Source organism: Callorhinus ursinus, unplaced genomic scaffold, assembly GCF_003265705.2.
Source record: "Callorhinus ursinus isolate GAN/ISIS: 27379988/994484 unplaced genomic scaffold, GSC_fseal_2.0 scaffold10, whole genome shotgun sequence".
In the NCBI taxonomy this organism is placed as follows: domain Eukaryota; kingdom Metazoa; phylum Chordata; class Mammalia; order Carnivora; family Otariidae; genus Callorhinus; species Callorhinus ursinus.
Genome location: NW_027397072.1, coordinates 15057986 through 15078614, shown reverse-complemented (window position 1 = coordinate 15078614; position 20629 = coordinate 15057986).

Genomic DNA, 20629 nt, shown 5'->3' with positions numbered 1-20629 from the left:
AAGAAAAAGAAAGAAAGAAAGAAAGAAAGAAAGAAAGAAAGAAAGAAAGAAAGAAAGAAAGAAAGAAAGAAAGAGAAAGAAAGAAGGAAAGAAAGAAAGAAAAAGAAAAAGAAAGAAAGAAAGAAAAGAAGGAAGGAAGAAAATGGAAGATGGAAGGAGGGAAGGAGGGAGGGAGAGAGAGAGAGGAAAGAGAGAGAGAAAGAAAGTCATAGCTCTCGAGCTACAGGGCAGCAGCAAGCCAGTAGGCTCTTTCCTGTGGCTTTGATTACCCAGAGCCATTGGGATAATTACCAGGCTGAGACTGGTGAGACCCAGCCATTCTTTGGCAACTCAGTACAAGGATACACGAGAAAACAGTTTCCATTGTCTACTCCCAATTCCCCAGTCATGTCAGCAAGCAAGCGGGGCTGGTTTGGGTTTTCTCATGGCAATCAGAGTCAATTTCAAGATTTAAAAGCCAAGTTCATGCTAGAGGACATGGAGCCACACCTTTTCCCTTGTCATTTTATATGATCTGTAAACTCTTTCTGTAACTGTGAAATCAGGAAGCTGAAAGGCACCCAAGTGATATTATCATGGAGCTGGGGTTGATGTTTTACGGCACATAGGGACTGATATCAAAGCCACAGAGAGGAACATGTTATCATAATAGTTATGAACAATCACCCTGTAGCCCAGACGTTTACCATGCTTTACAGCCTACAAAACCATGTTATATTTATTACATCTCTTGGTCATCAAAACAGCTTTGTGAGCTAGAAAAGGTGAGGATTTCGCTCCTGCTTTTCAGATGAGGATAGTGAGAATTGCAGTCCTGGTAAATGGCATTCACCCAGTCGCCTGGAGGGAAAGCTAGACAGGATCCTCTCACCTCCATCGCCCTCACTTATCACAGCTCGTTCATCACCAGCTCCTGGCCTTCCCTCCACCCAAGCATGCATCAGATCCGGCCACTTCTCTGCATATCCCCCACCATGGTTCCAGGCAAAACATCATCCGCCCCTGTCTGCACCTTCACAGCAAGGATCTCACGGGGGTCCGTGTTCTTCTCTGCTTTCTGACACTCAGATTTGATCTTCAGTCCTTCAGCGGCATGGCACGGACTTCAGCATGAACCCAGACTCAGACTTGATTTTGCCCGCCCTCCGCACGGCCTGTTTTTAACTCATTCTCCTCACCATGTCGCTTTTCCTTTGTGCTCTGTGCTCCAACCACACTGGGCTTCTTTTAGTTCTCAAACTCCCCGTGCCCTCTCTTGTCTTAGCATCTTCCCACATGTCATTCCCCCTGCTGGATGTCTGTCCAGTCCTGACCCCTTCTTGCCCCCATTTCCCTTTGCCATAACGACTTATCTTCCTATCCTATTTCCCTATGATTTTCCTCTCCCAGGACTGGAATCCTCATAGCCCAAGACTTACTCGGTGCCTGATGAGCATGGACGAAGTGTTCGGTAGCATATCTTTTCAGAAATAAGTGAATGAATTAAGTCTCACCAAAGGCCCAAAGCCAAGGTTTTTACACATCAGTTTAAGTTTTGTCCCAGCAAACATCTATTTATATAGAATAACTGTGAATAGTACTTCTCTGTTTAAAATTGTCAGGTCACCTGATGGCGCGTACATGCAGTCAAACTTTCCGTCTTTCCTCACAGACAGAGCTGTTGCCCTGAATCCTGAGTCCTTTTCTGCCTCACTGAAATTGGCCTGTATTCTGGAAAAGAACTGGGTAGCCCCCTTCCTTCTTTCCCTTGAGCCAAGAACCAGTGAGGGAGCCAGTTTTGTGGCCATCCCTCAAAGTTTCTCTCCGCAAAGGGCTCCTTGAATCTTAAGAGTATTCAGAACCCCAAGATTCCTGGGTCATGATGTTTCCTGACTCACTGTTGCTACAAAATGCAGGAGGGGAGTCTGGCATGTCCAGAGGGGTTTATGGGTTGCAGCAGCATTGAGGCATTAAGCCTTGGGCATTCTGGAGAGCCAGATGGCTGAGCAGGGAGGATCCCAGCTCCTACGCTATTGCACATGACAGCAGAGTAGACACTCTTCTGGAATAGGACCAGAGACCCTGATTCAAAGCTGAGTCCATCTCAGAGCATGTAAATCACAAGCCAGAGCAGCCACACCGCAGAATCCAAACTCCTCTTGATTTAATCCAGGGTTCCTTACCTGCAGCACTATTGCCATTTTGGATGGGATAATCCTTTCCTGTGTGTGTGTGTGTGTGTGTGTGTGTGTGTGTGTGTGTGTGTGTTGTGTGTGGAGGGGGAGGCTGTCCTGTGCACTCTAGGACGTTTAATAGCATCCTTGGTCTCCACCCTGTAGAAAGCAAAAATTAACCCTGCCCCTTTCCACCCCCAGATGTGGCAACAAAAGTGTCACCAAATATTGCCAAAATCTCTTGGGAGAAGGGGAGTGAAGTTGAGAACCACAAATTTAATGGAATTTAGCACCTTGGACAAGTTACAAAAATGCTTCTGATCTAATTTTCCTCATCATCCTAAACAAAACAAAATAAAAAAAAACTAAAAATGTTTCTAATATTTTTGTGAGGACTAATGAAAATATTAGGTGTGTAGTATTTAGCCTAGTCCTGGTGCAAAGTAGGTGCTCAGAAAACACGGCTGCGTGAACGTGCAGAAAGTATGTTGCCCATGAAAGAAAGTAACTGAGACTCCAGGAGAAAGAGAAGTGCTGTTAGAGTTGGCTCCTCTGACCTTGTAACTGGGAGCCAGGTGGCCCCCAAGTCACATCTGCAGGGACAGAAACTCCAATGAGGAGAGGAGTGTGAGAATACTTGGCTAAAGCTAACAAATTTTACAAATGCAACTCATTTTGCCACACAGTGGGATCTCTTCTGGGGTCTTCTTTCCACCTGCCTCCAGAAGAGATCAATTTTATGTGTGGGTGATATACGTCGGGGGTGCTGCTATGGACAGTGTTTTAGGAGAAGCTGTCCCAGAAGGAGGTCCATGGTGGCCTCACCAGAGAAAGGCAGCAGCATATGCAAGGAGATGCATACACAACACAGGAAAGGTAGAGGTCTTACTGGGAGGCAGAGGTGGGTATGAGACTCAGTCCTGCTACTTGCTGTGCGACCTTCGGGACACAACCACTCTGAGCTTTACTTGCTTCATTATGGGGAAAGGGTAAGAAGTAAATGGAATATGTGCAAGTCTCTTGGCATAGAGCTGGAACATAGCAATCACATAAACAATGTAAGCATTGGTAATATTAACTATTACTGCACCAGCTTTTACTATTATTGTTTTTAGCACTACCATCATTGTTGCCCAGGGTAGTTTACAGAGCATTATTGTTATTAACTTCAGACAACTTCAGGCCTGCCATCTCAGCAGGGCCACCCATCTTTCCCCCGAATTCAGAAGATTCAGAAGGCTGTGAAGCAGGAAGGTCATTTTAGCCCACTTCCCTATGAAAAACATTTTGCGTACAAATCTGTATAGTCTCTGGTCCCAGGACATCAAAGTGGCTTTATCTCTCTTGGCAGGTTAGGCTACTAGGAATACTGAACATTTTTCTGTCTCACCCATTGCCAAGGGTGCAATTTGGGAAAACAAATAGGGATTTACAGATAGCAACTTTCCTCTTCTTCTATTGATAGCCTGAGATAATTCATGGCTAGGTTTGGACAAATGCAAAAATGTGCATTTAGTTTGAATTTGGATTCATTCCTCATGAATATTAGTCATCTCAGCCTAAAATGCAAGCACTTCTGTGTTTCAACAGATGGGATGCACTATGGAATCATACTATAACACAAGGGGAAAACAAGAAGGTTGAAATTAAATTTAAGGATAAGTCTTGGCACAGTGGCAGCAAAGTGTGCAGCACCATATATTTCCCTACAAAATAAGGAATGTGCTTTTAGGTGTGGCTTGCATTCTTGCAAAAACAATGGGATGGGAATATTTATAAACCATGTTTGCTTGATGATTTAACTCGTTGTAGGAATATTTTGGGCATATAACTCTTCATAAATAGTTTCCTTTTACTGAATGCCTAAATCAGAAACTGGCTCAGCATATGTCAGTTTCCATTGTTAATGATGAAAATACAATGCTGGAACCCCTCTGCCTTTCATGTCCCCTTCTGCCTGTTAATATTCCACTGTTTCTTGAGAGCATGGCTGGTGGATCCTACAACATGGCAGAAAATGGACCAGTGCTAGACCAGCTGGTGATCCTGAGGTGTGTGTGTGGCCGGGCGGGGGGAGGAAAGAAACAGGAGAGAAATAGGAGGAAAAGGAGGAGGGTGAAATAAAATGAAAAAGGAAGAAAAGAATTGGAGCAGGAGAACTTCATATTCATACTTTTTCCACTAAATCATACCAATTAATAAAATTCAATAGAAAATGCACTTGTTAATTCCACTGATAAATTTTTGTTGAGCACCTACTGTGTACCAGAGACTGTGATAGGCACTGGGGCAAAATTAAACTTTTATGATAATGAACTCAGAATTCATCTAACATCAAATAGCTAGAGAAGAACCCTAATTCCCATTATTACTTTTTAAAAATTTCCATTAACTGGTGTGCCACATGCTAATAAAATAATAATTCTTGCCCTGTAAGAATAAACAAAAGGCAGGGCACCTGGGTGGCTCAGTCAGTTACAGGACTGACTTGTGATTTCAGCTCAGGTCATGATCTCAGGGTCACGAGATGGAGTCCGCATGGGGCTCCATGCTAGGTGTGGAGCCTGCTTAAGATTCTCTCTCTCTCCTTCTCCCTCTGCCCCTCCCCTGCCTCTCTCTCTCTCCCTCTCAACAAACAAACAAACAAACAAAAACAAAAGGCAACACAAAATCTTGAAGTTCCTTCTACATAGAAGAAAGAATGGCATCCAGTATGGTTCACTTTAATATATTTTTATTAACATAGGAATTCACTGAACACAAACAGATCCGATGCACTCTATCTAATACATCTTTTAATATCATGTTATTGATTATCTAGGAATTCCCATTGCCTTTTCAGTGACCTATCAACTTCTCAGAAGCAGTTATGGTTAACTAGGGGTCACCCAGAAAACTTTTTTAGAAATATAAAATTTAGAACTTCGGGTTCGTAAGAAATTCTAGAGATTATTGTGTCTGAACACTCCTCCACTTACAGATGAGAAAATGAAGGAAAAGAAATAATGACCAAAGAACCATTTCATTGTAAATCTTTCTAAAGAGTGGATCAGACACAGCTAAATTTTGTTGAGTACTTCTTTTGTAACTGACTTAGTTGCAGACACCTTTATCCAGATAATATTCAATCCCTTCATAGAACACCATGAGGCAGATATAATGGTCCATATTTAACGTAGAAGGAAAGAGCTTTGAGAAGGTCAGCACTTCATCCTGGGTCACACACAGTTAATCTCCTTACTTCAAGATAGAAGTCTCACTGTGCATACTGTAGTGAGTAACGAAGAGATGATACTACCCAAATTCTCAAACTTTCTTGTACTTCAATAAAATATTTTTATGAAACTATTTTGTCATTTGCCTTTGTATGCTATAGAATTCAAGAAAGCTTTTCCATATATGAGATTTTTTTGAGTGATAAATTAAAATATAAAACTATTTATTTATCAGGTTCCCGGAATCCATATCATATCCATTGGCTATATTAATTATCTTTTTCCTAATTCTTCTTAGAAGAAGGATTTTTTAAAATTATTAAAAGAACATTTTAGATAGTAACTGCAAAAAAAAAAAACTGTCAGTGAAAACAGGGTCACTTTTATAGCCTATTAAAGAGAAAACTCAAAGTTTTTATAGCCCCAGCTTAGCTCTGACTGGGTGAATAATTAGGGCTGATAACACAATCTTACTGGGTGGAGTGAAGCAGTTGTACCTACATGACCTGTCCCCCACTGAAAAGAAGCTTTCTCAAATTACTGGAGGTGATATTTTATTTATTTATTTAGAGAGGGCACGTGCATGAGCGGGGTGGGGAGGGGCAGAGGAAGAGAGAGAATCTTAAGCAGGTTCCACTCCCAGTGCAGAGCCAGTGCAGGGCTCCATATCACAACTCTGAAATAATGACCTGAGCTGAAATTCAAGAGTCGGTTGCTTAACCAACAGAGCCACCCAGGCATTTTTGAAGTCTTGTTCAGCAAAGTGTCAATATTGATTTCCAGAGATAAATGAGCTGATGGTTTTGCAACAATCATTCAACTATCTGATAAACATCCTCAGGCAATGTCAGAAAGTCAAGGTAAGTGTGGAATGTGGGTCAGGGAGTTCTAGTATAAGGGGATCTGCATTATTCCACTTAGGGAGGGTCTTTTTCTTCTTTTTTGGGCGAGAGGAGGGGTGGAGGGAGAGGAAGAGAGAGAATCTTAAGCAGGGTCCAAGTCCAGTGTGGAACCCCACTCAGGGCTGGATCTCAGGGCGGTGAAATCAGGACTTGAGCTGAAATCAAGTCAGGCACGTAAACCAACAGAGCCACCCAGGTGCCCCCTGGAGGTGATACCTTAAAATATAGGTTGTTGGTCCCAAGCTCATAGATTTTTTAATTCAGCAAGTTTGGAGTAGCTCAAAATTTTTTATTTTATTTAAAGCTCCCTCCAGTGATTCTGTTGTTCAGCCATGTAGAACTGTCAATTGTATTAAAAATATTTTATTTATATTAGATATTCTATTCAACTCCAAGCTTTGTTATCTAATTCTTGTGGAGGCTTGGGCAAATCAAATAAGATTTCTGAGCTTCATATTCCGTGCTATAGATCAAGAGGAAATTAAGCCTTGGTGGTGCCTTGGCCACTGCACAGGGCCATGCTTTGCTTGCGATCCTATACGCTATGGGTGCTAAACTCAAAAGCTGTTCACAATGTCCATAACTTTTGTTGCCACTATGACAACTCTATATGTAAGAGACAGGTTTTGAGTGCTCCATGCCAGGCACTGTCCTTGGTATTTCACCTTCTCAACCATCAGTTTTCATGATTGCCTGGACTAGCTGAGTACAGAATTTTCTCCTTGTTGCTCCTTCCAGGTACCTCTCCCCAACACATTAGCTCTATCTACTTTCCTGTGATTGCTGACTTTTGTATCCAGTTCTTGTGCTCTACTTCCTTTCTTGGATATAGTACTTTGCTTGGTTACACACATGTTCCCCTCCCTCTCTCTTTCAAGAGATTCCTGAAATTCCAATCTAGACATAGGTCCTAGGAGTCTGTTTTCCTGGAATGGGCCATCAGAAAATAATCATTCTGCAAGTTAAATGTTATGTTCTGCCTTTTTATAGATGAGAAAAATGAGCCTCCATTATAAGAAACATGCCCAGCCTCCACCACTAGTAAGCAGCAGAACTGCAATTTGCAGCCAGGATCTATGTAGCCCTGGATCCTGAGATCATTCTATTAAATCATTCTACCTCCCAGAGTTCTCAGGATAATGGCAGCCTAGAAGGAGAAAGGAGACTTTCATCTTTTTGACATTGCCAAATGTTTTGCTCTACTTCAGGAGGAGATTGACTATGCCTTTGAGAATCTGTCCTCATTTTGATGAGTGCTTTTAATTTCTCAGATCAATGCCCCTACTCCCTTAGTCTATGCGATCTCTGTTTCTAAAGGGAAGATCTGTTGTTTTTCTGGTTACTATCTATGTCATAGACCACAGAGTTCTCTCAGAATGAATTCTCTGTGCTTATACTCAGTGCTCTACCTAGTTCTTTTACCAAGTCAACCTCTAGTTACTCTCCTAAAAGTAGAGGAATTTGAAGAAAGAGCCTAAAGGTAACAGGAATCACTCTCTTTCCCTTTATATCAATTTCTACATTGTGTGATTCTTTCATTAGGTCACTCACGTTCGCCTACTAGTTTATCCCCAGTGCCTAACACAGAGCTTGGAATAAAATTCTTGTTCATAAATAAACGAATGAATGGATTCTTTTAAGTTTCTATACCAATAATGAAATTTTAAGGGGAGTGGAATTTGGAGACCACACTGGAGAACTATTTGTCATATGATATAAACTCAAGTAGAAAAATCCCATGGTTTTTAAATGCAACCCATCGGTCAACCACCAAAGAAAACATAGTTTGGGGCATCCACTGTTGTTAATAGGTTCTTTGATCCATGTTAAGGGGAGGCAAAGCTGGGCAGAAAAGTTACTTGCAGGATATACGCATCATTGTTTATGAGACTAGATTGCATTTAACAGTCACCAACCTCAGAAGCAGAGTGTCCTATGTTCCAGGGGACAGGCGGGCAGTGGGGGTGGAGAGACACTTGCAAGAGGGAGTAGAGATCAAGTTAACTAAAGTGGCCAGGGAAGGCTTTGCTCCCAGAAAGAATGAGCAAATACTTGGTGATAGGAATGTGCCTGGCACGCACTACAATAAGACCTGTCTTATCAGCCATAATCGGTTCTGGTGCAAAATAAAATAAAGTAAAATAAAATAAACCTGTAAGATACTATTTGGGACAGACTGAGGCTGGATTGTGGAAGGTATCTTTGGTTTGTTTCTTTGTTTATTTGTTTATTTATGTGAGGGAAAAGTCTTGACCCTTAGAGCTCAAACTCAATTATTCTCTCCCCTAAAAAGAAGGTCTCCTTGGCTCATTGTAGTGAGAACAAAGCTGATTTAGCCATATGTAATTTTCCCTACATTTAAAAGGCCTCCATGTTTCTTTCGACTCCTTAAATTTTCAAAGGAAGGGGGAAAAGCATGTTAGTTACTTAATATTTCTGTATATCTTAAAGGACCCTTCATATTTATCATCAGAGACACACCAAAGCACATTACAAGTAATGTAAGCCAGCTGGTGTTTTGCAGGCCAAAGTCAGTTGATGGTTTAATAGTAAAAACCATCTTTTTGTTAACATTTTTCTGGAGCACATCACCAAAGAATGCATGGCCCCTTTGTACATTTTTCAGAAATGAATGGTCTTATTAGCTATTTTCTTAGGTTTCTGAATACTTCTAGGACATGAAGGATTGGTTTGGTTTCTTTTGAGAACTCTTTCAGAGCTGTGTAAACCACCTTCTGAACACTTTTTCATGTGGACTTCTTGGGTTCTCCAAATTTACCCACTTAGGTCATGTTTAATAAACTTACATAAGGTTAGCAAACCTTCCCATCTGGGACATAAGCTAACCTGTGTCTTCTGTGCTGGTCGAAACACTGGTGATTGAAAAAGTAACTCAGAATAGCTATTAGAGATTAGGCACTTTCACTGTTCCCTTCCATCTCAAAACTTTGATTGAGTCACAAATCACAGGTTTCACTCAACATGGAATTCAAGAATGGCCACTAAAATTCAAAGGAGAGTACAGAAGGGTAAATGCTCTATGCTTTCAGCCACTTATCAATTCCTCAAATATGCCATGCTCCTTCCTCATCTGTAACTTTACACATATTGTCTCAAATATAATTCAAGGCTCATCTCAAAGACTCCTCCTCCGGGGAGCATATTGTATCCTGCTTCACCTCTTCCCTTCACCCTATTCCAGGTGAGTTTATAGGGAATTGCACATAGTCTTATTATTACACCATATCATCAGCTTATGAGCTACATATAGGCAAGGACTATGTCTGATTCATTGCTCCATCATCCAGCCTTGTAGCCATCATGGTAAATGGAGCTGAGCTCTGAAATGTCATGATGTCTATGCCTGCTACATTGTAGGAAGTTATTATATAACCTGCATAAGGAAAACTGAATAAAGAAATAGTTTTAGGTAGAGTTTTTGTTAAATATACAGACCTATCTTTAGAACAACATAATATACAAAAGAAAAAATATTCCCATCATGTATAGAGCAATTGAGTTTAGTGCATCTAAAACTTTCTCAGCAGAGTTCTTTTGGAGGTAATCCTTAGATCTAAAATCTAAGAGCTAATCTTGGATCTGAGGCTTACCTCCAGAAGAACTTTGGTGGGAAAATTTTACATGCACTAAACTCAATTATCCAATTTTGTCTTCTCAACAACCCTGAGGAAGTGGTTACTATTCACATGTTACAGATCTATAAACTGAAATGCAAAGTAGTTAAAATGCTGACTTGGGACTTTACCAACACTCATGAATTTAAATGCTGTGCTTTTCTTTTCTTTCTGTTATATGAAGTAAGCTAAAGAAGCAAAGGGTGAATGATATCACAAAAGGTACCAGAAGAACTCCAAACCATTAGCTGCCCCACTATCCTGACCCCGATGCAAAAAAAACCTGCTTTGATCTTAGTGGGGTATACTAAGATCCTGTCTTAACCTCTAAGGATTTGGCTCCTAGAGATTTTCCTTTGAGTTTAGGCCCTTCCTTTAAGGAGAAGGTCATAAACTCTCAGGGCTCCTAGGAATGCCCCTGTTCCTGGTCATCAGGCATGGTTTTGTGCAGGGAAGATGGTGTACAAAACCCCAGTGGCAAAGGAAGAAGATGAGTCACTGTAATGTGATGATTTCCATTGGTGCAGCTGGGGAGATACATGGCTTCTGCCAAGATCCGCTGACATCTCCATGTGCCAACCCCCCAAAATAGAAACCCCTGAGAAAAACCAGGAGCATCCCTCAGAAATATAAGAAGCCCGTCTGGGGTTTGGTTACATGTAAAGATTATACACTGAGAATCTAGGCTTCTGCTGTTTTGCCCATGTGCTGAATTCTCACCAACCCTCCCCTCCTTCTGCCTCCTGAGTCATCCAGCAGACAGTGATGCTCTTCATTCATTGTCTCTTAGAAGCTCTTTCTACCCTAGGGAAACAAGGCATCACAAGTATGAAATTCATATTTTGGCAACTACTGCCATTTGCCATCTTTTATTGTCCTGCAGATTTCACTGTATTTAAATAAAGTCTTCTTGGTGAACTGGGACTGTGTACGCCCACCAAAGGCAAAACCCCAGGCAGAGACAATGGCTTTGCTAGACTGTTTGCTATTCCAAGGGACACTTCTAAGACATTTGCTGCCCTGCTGTGCAAACATAGTTACGCATGAAATAAAGTAAAAACAAAAAAAAAATTAAACAGCAGTTAGTGGTTGGATGTTATTTCCAGTTTGGAACCACTGACGAGGCTGCTATAGAAAACTCTTCCCTCTGTTATTACAAAATAACGGTTTGTGGATGGTGAAAAGAAAACACAACTGAATTTTCTTTTAACTTCAAATACAGAAGCTAGTGCATCTATCATTTTCACCACATTACAATACATTATGGGAGAAGGTCATCATAACTTTAGATGGGTTATTTCCATCCATGTCTCTCATCCTCTCAAAATTGTTATACCGGGACCAGGCTGATGCCAAATGCTCTGCTAAAGAAAACATGCCAAGTTGAAGTGAGCTAATTAAAGAGAGTGAAACAGAACCAAAAGGTCAATGCATAAAGACCCAATACCGAAGCAGGTTTGTCACAATGCATTCTGAGACAGCACCATCAAAAACAGCCCTGCTTCTCTTTCTCTTTTGTCTTTATGTCCACTTCTGTTTTGCCCTATAGATTATCCTTTATCCCATGACCACAGATGTGGTCCTTGTCAGTATCCAGGTAGTCCATCTAGGAACAAAAAAATGCTTCCACTTCTTTCTTTCAAAGAATTTTGTCATTGTCTCCCTGTACTGATACTACCAATCAAGATGATAAAAACAACAATAGCAATAAAGTAGTTAATATTTACTGAGGATTTTACCAGGTGTTGTGTAATATTCTTATTTAAACCACATAACAATCCTGTGGGGTGGTGATTAGAACCTTGATTTGTGTTTCAGCTATGTGTCTAATTGGACAGTCTTCATTATGCAACTTTTTTAATGGGAAAGTCTGAGTTTATTTAATCACCATATCCCTCAGAGTCCCTAATTTGTCTTTAATCAATGCATGTAGAACAACTGTCCACAGGAAAGTCACATGCTGCAGAATACTTAGGGGACATGGCAATCACATCTACTCTAAATAACCAATAGAGATTATACCAGAATAATAAGTATGCCAAAGCAAAAGAAAATACCAGTGCATCAAAATGCTGCTCAAGTTCACCCACCCTCTGACTTGGGTTATCATCTGCAAAGAAAATACAAGTAAACTAACATTTTCAAGTGAACGTCTCTTCATAATGTGTACTCCATTTACAAATGTGGTTCTTAAAGGATCATAACTGTATCGAGTGAGGGACAAAGAGCTCTTTGCTATAACATTTACTTCCATTTAATATTGCTTAGCAGCTGGAACACATGACCTTGATTCAGGGTGCTACGGTGTGCATTGCTTTTAAATGAACACTACCTGCCATACATGAGGGAACTCAGCTGTTCCTAGCCACGGAGCTTAGCATCATCATTCAGAAGATTTCTCAGATGTTTTCAGTTTTTAGATGGAAAAGTAAAAATAACTTGTTCTTTTTTTTTTCCTCTCTAAAATGAACTAAAACCAACAAGGAGAACACAAACCAGAAAGGGGCATGTCATCTTGGACAAGTCTATGGAACACCTATAACTTCAGACCACAAAGTATGAAGAAGGCCTGCTGGGAGAAATGAAATGGGAACAACAGCAAGAGAGGACCCCCAAGAAAAGCACCTGTCTTTAAAGATTTTGGGTCAGAGCCAGATAAGCATAATGACTCTGTATTTGGATGTTACAAAAAGTGGGTGTATACTCACAGCAGGAGCCTCTCTGAATACAGTCTGACCGCATGGAACAGCAGGGAAACTAGAGTTAGAAGAGCAAATGAGCACTATCTCTGAAGAAGCAGACGGTGTTAGAGAAAGAATGGGAACAAGAGAGCCCTGAAACTTAAAAATAAGATTACATCACCCCTCTCTACCTCCCACAACACACATACATACACACAATGCACACACACACTCACACTCTCACACATCTGAATCATGTAACATCATATTGTTTTACTGTAGGCAGAAGAGCTTTCCTCTTCTTCTGGCTCTTGCTTCTACCTACAGTAAGTTTCTGTAGACAGACTTTCAAGCTCCCTGCTTGCCTTCTACTCAAATTTCTTTCAATCACAGCTTCCTCCCACTGATCCCCTGTCCACAAAATCTGTTCATAAATGTCTTGTCCAGGAAGAATTCCCTCTATTCAAAGAATATAATAAAAAATAAGAATTTTACTACTAGTATTTATGGTATTAGTAGCAAGAAAAATAAAATAATAAAACAACACCCAATCTATGGGACATTTTTTTTATGTGAAATTCAACAAGACAAATTAAAGGCAGTTGAAGAACCACATCAGAAAAAGTGTATTATAAAGCAGCAGAAAGTTTTACCAAACATTGCCCAAACAATTAGCACATTTAAAGGAAATATGGCCTGTATGAGGAAAAAGCCCAATGTGGAGCTAGTGGGGATCAGTGGGTTAAAGATTAAAATAACTAAACAGAGGGCAGGAAAGAGATGTAAGGGGAAAAAAAATCAGAGGGAAGCAAGAAAAGAAAAAAAGAAACAAACAGATACAACTGAAGAAATTAGACATAAGGAAGGCAGGATTGAGAACCCTGAGCAAAACTTTTAAGAGTTTGGAGGATTAATGCAAAGATGATAGATGTGGAATACATATAAAGGAGTGCCAATATATGCATTATTGTTGTCCATGAAGAAATGTACAGGACAAATGGAACAGGAATAAAATATTCAAATATATAATCAGGAGAGCTTTTCTGAAATTTAGAAATACCTCAGTCTTCACATTTAATAGGCACATCATGTCTCAGGAGAAAAATAATTCAGATCAATCAAAATCAATATATATTCTAGTATGTTAGTGGATTTAGAGTTTATAAAAATAATCTCCGAGACATGCCCAATAAATCAAATCAAATAAGTTACAAATTGGCAAAACGGTTATTTGGCATTCATGCTGGCTATCCAGCTTCTGAATATACTACTATATATAGGCAATTCTTTCTGAATTTTCAGTCTTGGTGAAGTACAGTGACCAATCCTAATTTGAGTAGTAAAAATGTTAAGCACTTCTTTCCCAGCTTCCTTCATAGTTAGAGCACAGAATCATGATGTGGGATTCAACAATCAGTCACTCATGCCATATTTTGACACGGGAGTTAGTAATATGAGGAGAAAGAGGTGAGGGAGACTTCTGTCCTTGGCATTGACAGCAAGTGGTGGCTGGAAGGTCAGCTTTTTGGCACTGACTCTTGGATGAAATTTAGAAGTAGCAGTGGTGAAAATTGTAGTCTCTAGGATATGCTAGCAGCAGGAAATTTCTATTTGTCTTAATTTTTTGTTATTTTTGGTCTTTTGGTAAAGAGAGTTAATTATGCTCCTCAGTTTATTTGCTTTAGTATGATTGGTTCAAAGATGGTAACTATTTTGTTTTAATTATGCATTAACTCCTTTTTATCTCCCAAATTTCCCTTTCACACTATAAGTAACACTTTTTTCCCAACCCTTGCCCCCATTCCCAGGCAGCCACTGATGGAACCACACTTTACATACTCTTTTTTGTCTGAATTCTCACAAAGCATAATTATTTTTTAGAAGATTTTATTTATTTGAGAAAGACAGCACGAGCAGGGGGGAGGGCCAGAGGGAGAGGGAGAAGCAGACTCCCCCCTGAGCAGGGAATCAGACTCAGGACTCCATGTGGGACTCAATCCCAGGACCCTGGAATCATGACCTGAGCTGAAGGCACATGCTTAACCGAATGAGCCACCCAGGAGCCCAGCATAATTATTTTATAATTCATCTATGTTGTGTGTATTTAATAGCTCATTATATTGATGTGTAGTAATTCATTATATGACATATTGCAATTTCATTATCCATTAATCTACTGATGGACATTTGGGTTATTTACAGATGTGGGCTGTTAAAACAGAAGTTGCTACGATTATCCATTTACAATTCTTTATATGGTCACAGTCTTGCAATTCTCACAGGTTCATTCCATAGAAATGGAATGACTGAATCATATAGCAGGTATATAGCTAACACTTTAGGAAATGCCAGACTCTTTACCCATGGTTGTACTATTACACATTCTCATTAATAGTATAGGGGAATTTCAGTTTCTGTATATTCTAGACAACACTCGATATACTCATTCTTTGTATTTTTAGCTATTCTAACAGGCAGGTAAAAGTATCTCATTGTGATGCAATTAGCATTTCTCTAATGATTAATGATGTTAATAGTCTCTCATTTGTAAATTTGCTATTCATATATCTTATTTGTTCAAATCCTCTGTCAATTTAAAAAAATGAGTTATTGTTTTCTTATTATTAGTTTTGATAATTTTAAGACATATATTCTGGATACAATTTTTTATCAGTTATACAACTGGCAAATATTTTCTCCCAAACTGCAGCTTATCTTTTCATTTTTTGGTTTTCAAAAAGCAGACATTTTTCATTTTGAAGTGTAACTTATTATATTTTTTCATTTATAAATCATGCTTTTACTGTTGTATTTAAGAACTCTTTGTCTAACTCAAGGTTATACAGATTTTCTTTTCTGTTTTCTTCTAGAAATTTCATAGTCTTAGGTTTTACATATAAATTTAAAATCCATTTTGAGTTCATTATTAATTGTATAAAATATGAATTGAAGTTCATTTTTTTTGTATATGGATATCCAATTAATCCAGCACCATTTGTTAAGAATCAGAGAGAAAGAGAGAAACTATCTTTTTTTTTACACTGACTTGTGTTTGTACTTTTATGGGAAAAAAAAGTTGTTTATAAACTAGTGTGATTCTGTTTCTGGACTCTCTATTCTGGTCAACAGATATATTTATCTATTTTTAGGCCAATACCACAACACTTTGATGAAAGTAACTTTTAATAAGCCCTAAAATCAGGTAGTATTATTCTTCCAACTTAGGTTATTTTTCAAAGGCTTCTACTACTTTGAATTTACGTGAATTTCAGAATTAGCTTGTCAGCTTTACAGAAATGTTCACTGAGATTTTGAATGGGTCTGTTTTGAAATTGTAGATTAATTTGGGGAAGACTGACACTTTAACAAATTTGTATCTTCTGACCCATCAACACAGTATATCACACCTTTTATTTAGGTCCTAATTTCAATTAACTGTGTTTTTACAGGTTTTAGTATCCATGGCTTATCTATTTTTATAAGACTTATCTCTAAGTATTTCTTATTTCTCATGCTTGCATAAATGGTATTATTTTTAATTTCACTTTTTAATGTCCATTGCTAGTATATAGAAATAACAATTGATATTTGTATATTGATCTTGTGTGTTACAACTTCGTTGAATTCACTTATTAGCTATAGTAGCTTTTTGTAGATTCCATAGGATTTTCTACACAATTGATCATGTTGTTTATGAATAACAATGATTTTACTTCTTCCTTCCTGATCTGGATGCTTTCTTCTTTCTTTCTTCAGCTGTCTAGAACCTCTAGATGAACAGCAAGAAAGAGAGTAGACATTCTTGTCTTGTTCTTGATATTTAGTAAAAGACCACTGAGCTTTTCCCCATTAAGAATGATGTTAGCCCTAGGTTTTTCTCAGAGGCCTTTATCAGGTTGAAGAATTTGCATTTTATCACTTGTTTGCTGAGAGGTTGTTTGTTCGTTTGTTTAATCCAGAATGGATGTTGGATTTTATCAAAACCTTTTCTTGCATTCTTAGTGAATGTAGATCTTCATTTAGTAAACAACAAAATATCTGTTTCAAGATGTCAAGTCCATTGTCTCTTTTACAAAATTCTGTATGTGTGAGTGTGTATGTGTATGTGTGTGTAATTTTAATCTAATCTGAATGGTTCTGTCTTTCATTTAGTGAGATTAAACAATTTTCAATTAGTGTACATTCTGTTCTCTAGGTCATTATTTTTTCCACATTATTTCATATTTCCAAATTTCTGTATTTTCTCCCCCCCCCTTTTGTATTCATTCCTGCATTCCTGGGGATAATTAAAATTGTCTTCTCTGGCTTAAAAAATCCTACATTCTATTTTTATTCTCACGGCTTAGATCATGACATCTACATGTGTTGTATTATGCTGTTTTGTCATTTCAACTTACCAAACATCTACTTCTCCAGGAAAAAGACAAGCCTGTCATTTTCTTTCAGGTTTCTTTGACCTATAGCATAAACCATTTCTTAAAATATCTGGAATGAAATAATAAATGTGGCATTTCAATTCAGTAAAGAAAGAACGATGTGTTTAGTAAGTGACACTGGCATAATTATCTACCCATCAGGGCAAAAAAAAAAAAAAAAACCACACACAGTTAAATCCCTATTATGCTCCATGTAAAAATAAATCTCATATGCATTAGAAATCTAAACGTAAAGGACATAAAAACATAATTTTTAAACTAAAATTTAAACTAATTTTTTAAACTAAATCATTTACAAGAATATTGATATAACCTCAGGATAGGGAATGCCTTGTTTCAGCCAAACAGGAAACCAGAAACCATAAACGAAATCACGGTGGATTTCTTGCATTCTATGAAATTTAAAAAAAAAATAACACATTTTATTTGCTTTATGTTTTTTACCATGATTATTGTATACTTTTATAAAAAAGACATTGATGATTATTTTTCTTTTATTCCTACTGAGAGAAACATGACTGTTTATGCCACATAACAAATCTTGCTTATTCCATCTATCCATTGAAAATACTCTATTCTTTTCTTCTTGAAAAAATGTATTTTGCAGCCCACCAACATCCTGTACTAGGCCAGCTGTCATCATGGGATTTATTTTCTTTGTACGTCTCAGCTAATTCCAATGTATCATCTACCTCTTGTTTTCTTTTTCTCACTCATTTGTTTTAACTTATTGTCTTACGTATATTGTCTAGAAACTTCCTGAGAAGGGTGCATGGGAAAATTTTTATAGATTTTTTTTGTCTCACATATTCTGATAACTTTGTTATGTATATAATTCTAGATTCAAACGAATTTATTCCCAGAGCTTGAAAGGAGTTCTTCCATTGCCTTCATGCATCCGTTATTGGTGATAAGAATTCTGATGCAAGCTTGATTTTCATCCTCTGAGGTTACGTGTTATGTGATTTTACCTTTTAAGGATTTTCTTTTCATCCTTTGTGTTCTGAAATATTGGAGAAAGAATGGAAGAATGTGTGTGTGTGTGTGTGTGTGTGTGTGTGTGTGTGTTATCTTGAGGTCATCTGGATGATTATTTTGAATTGAAAAATCTTATCTTTCCACATCTATGGTAAATTATTTTCTATTGCTGATTTATTTAAGTTCCTCTCCATTTTCTTTTTCTAAAAAGATTTTATTTATTTATTTATTTATTTATTTATTTATTTATTTATTTATTTATTTTACAGACAGAGAGAGAGAGACAGCGAGAGAGGGAACACAAGCAGGGGGAGTGGGAGATCCATTCTCTATTTCTATTCTCTGTTTCTAGAATTTTTTTAAATGTCAATTTTGTTAGTAATCTATATGGCTTATCTATTCCGTCATATTTATCTGTTTTTTTACTCCCTTCTGGCAAATGTTATCAATTTTTGCTCTTAGCCCTTTTATTGAACTTTAAATGGAAGCAAACTATTTTTAATTTCCAAGAGATCTTTCATAATTTTTTTTATTAAGGCATACAAAATAAATCTCTGTTTATTTGACATGACACTATTCCAGTGCTTCTCTCCAGTAATGCATTGAAAAATAAATAGTGTGAGGTTAATGGGCATTTAATTTGTAGTACGTGCTAAGAATTGCAATTGTATATTAAATTTCTCTGATTAAAATACTAACACATGTTCATTGTACCTACTTTAGAAAATGCAACCACTACCAAGAAATAACAGCCTAACACAATTTGGCTTCCTTTCAGGCTATATTTTTTTGCTTGTATCTTTTGCTTTTATTATTTTTGTTATGTAAGTCTTGCTTCCTGTTATATGATGTGTTTTTTTTTTACCTATTATTCTTTATAATGCCTTATGCATGAAATTAAATGTTCTTGGAAAGCAGTTTTTAAGCTAGTGTTACACCAAACACTATAATGTGTTTATTCCTCATAGTTTTTCATTTTTTTTCTTTTGTTACCACAGTCTATTCTTGTTTTATAGAGGCAACAATCTTTCTGAATCTCATATTTATAACTATTTAAAGGTTCTGTTATGTTCCATGAATTATCTATTTACTTTAGGTTTAGTTATCTTGACTTTTAAAAATATCTTCATTAGTGGGGGGCTTGGGTGGTGTAGTTGGTTAAGCATCGAACTCTTTGTTTTCAGGTCAAGTCACGATCTCAGGGTTGTGAGATTGAGCCCCACATCAGGCTCTGCACTCATAGGGAGTTTGCTTGAGATTCTCTCTCCCTCTCCCTCTGCCCCTCCTGCTTCTGTGCGCTCTCTCTCTCAAATAAATAAATAAATCTTTTAAAAATATATCTTCATTAGAAATGGGTGCATTCCTAGAGATGTATCAACTACCAAAATTGAACCAGGAAGAAATAGAAAACCTGAACAGACCTATAACCACTAAGGAAATTGAAGCAGTCATCAAAAATCTCCCAACAAACAAAAGCCCAGGGCCAGATGGCTTCCCAGGGGAATTCTATCAGACATTTAAAGAAGAATTAATACCTATTCTCCTGAAACTGTTCCAAAAAATAGAAATGGAAGGAAAACATCCAAACTCATTTTATGAGGCCAGCATTACCTTGATCCCAAAACCAGACAAAGACCCCATCAAAAAGGAGAATTACAGACCAATATCTCTGATGAACATGGATGCAGAAATTCTCACCAAAATACTAGCCAATAGGATCCAACAGTACATTAAAAGGATTATTCACCATGACCAAGTGGGATTTATCCCTGGGCTGCAAGCTTGGTTCAACATCTGCAAATCAATCAACGTGATACAATACATTAACAAAAGAAAGAACAAGAATCATATGATCCTCTCAATCGATGCAGAAAAAGCATTTGACAAAGTACAGCATCCTTTCTTGATCAAAACTCTTCAGAGTATAGGGATAGAGGGTATATACCTCATTATCATAAAAGCCATCTATGAAAAACCTACAGCGAATATCATTCTCAATGGGGAAAGGCTGAGAGCTTTTCCCCTAAGGTCAGGAACGCGGCAGGGATGTCCACTCTCACCATTGCTATTCAACATAGTATTAGAAGTCCTAGCCACAGCAATCAGACAACAAAAAGAAATCATAGGCAACCAAATCGGCAAAGAGGAAGTCAAACTCTCACTCTTTGCAGATGATACGATACTGTATGTGGAAAACCCAAAAGACTCCACCCCAAAACTGCTAGAACTCATACAGGAATTCAGTCAAGTAGCAGGATATAAAATCAATGCACAGAAATCAGTGGCATTCCTATACACCAACAACAAGACAGAAGAGAGACAAATCAAGGAGTCGATCCCATTTACAATTGCACCCAAACCATAAGATAGCTAGGAATAAATCTAACCAAAGAGGCAAAGGATCTGTACTCAGAAAACTATAAAATACTCATGAAAGAAATTGAAGAAGACACAAAGAAATGGAAAAACGTTCCATGTTCATGGACTGGAAGAACAAACATTGTGAAGATGTCAATGCTACCTAGAGCAATCTACACATTCAAAGCAATCCCCATCAACATACCATCCACTTTTTTCAAAGAACTGGAACAAATAATCCTAAAATTTGTATGGAACCAGAAGAGACCCC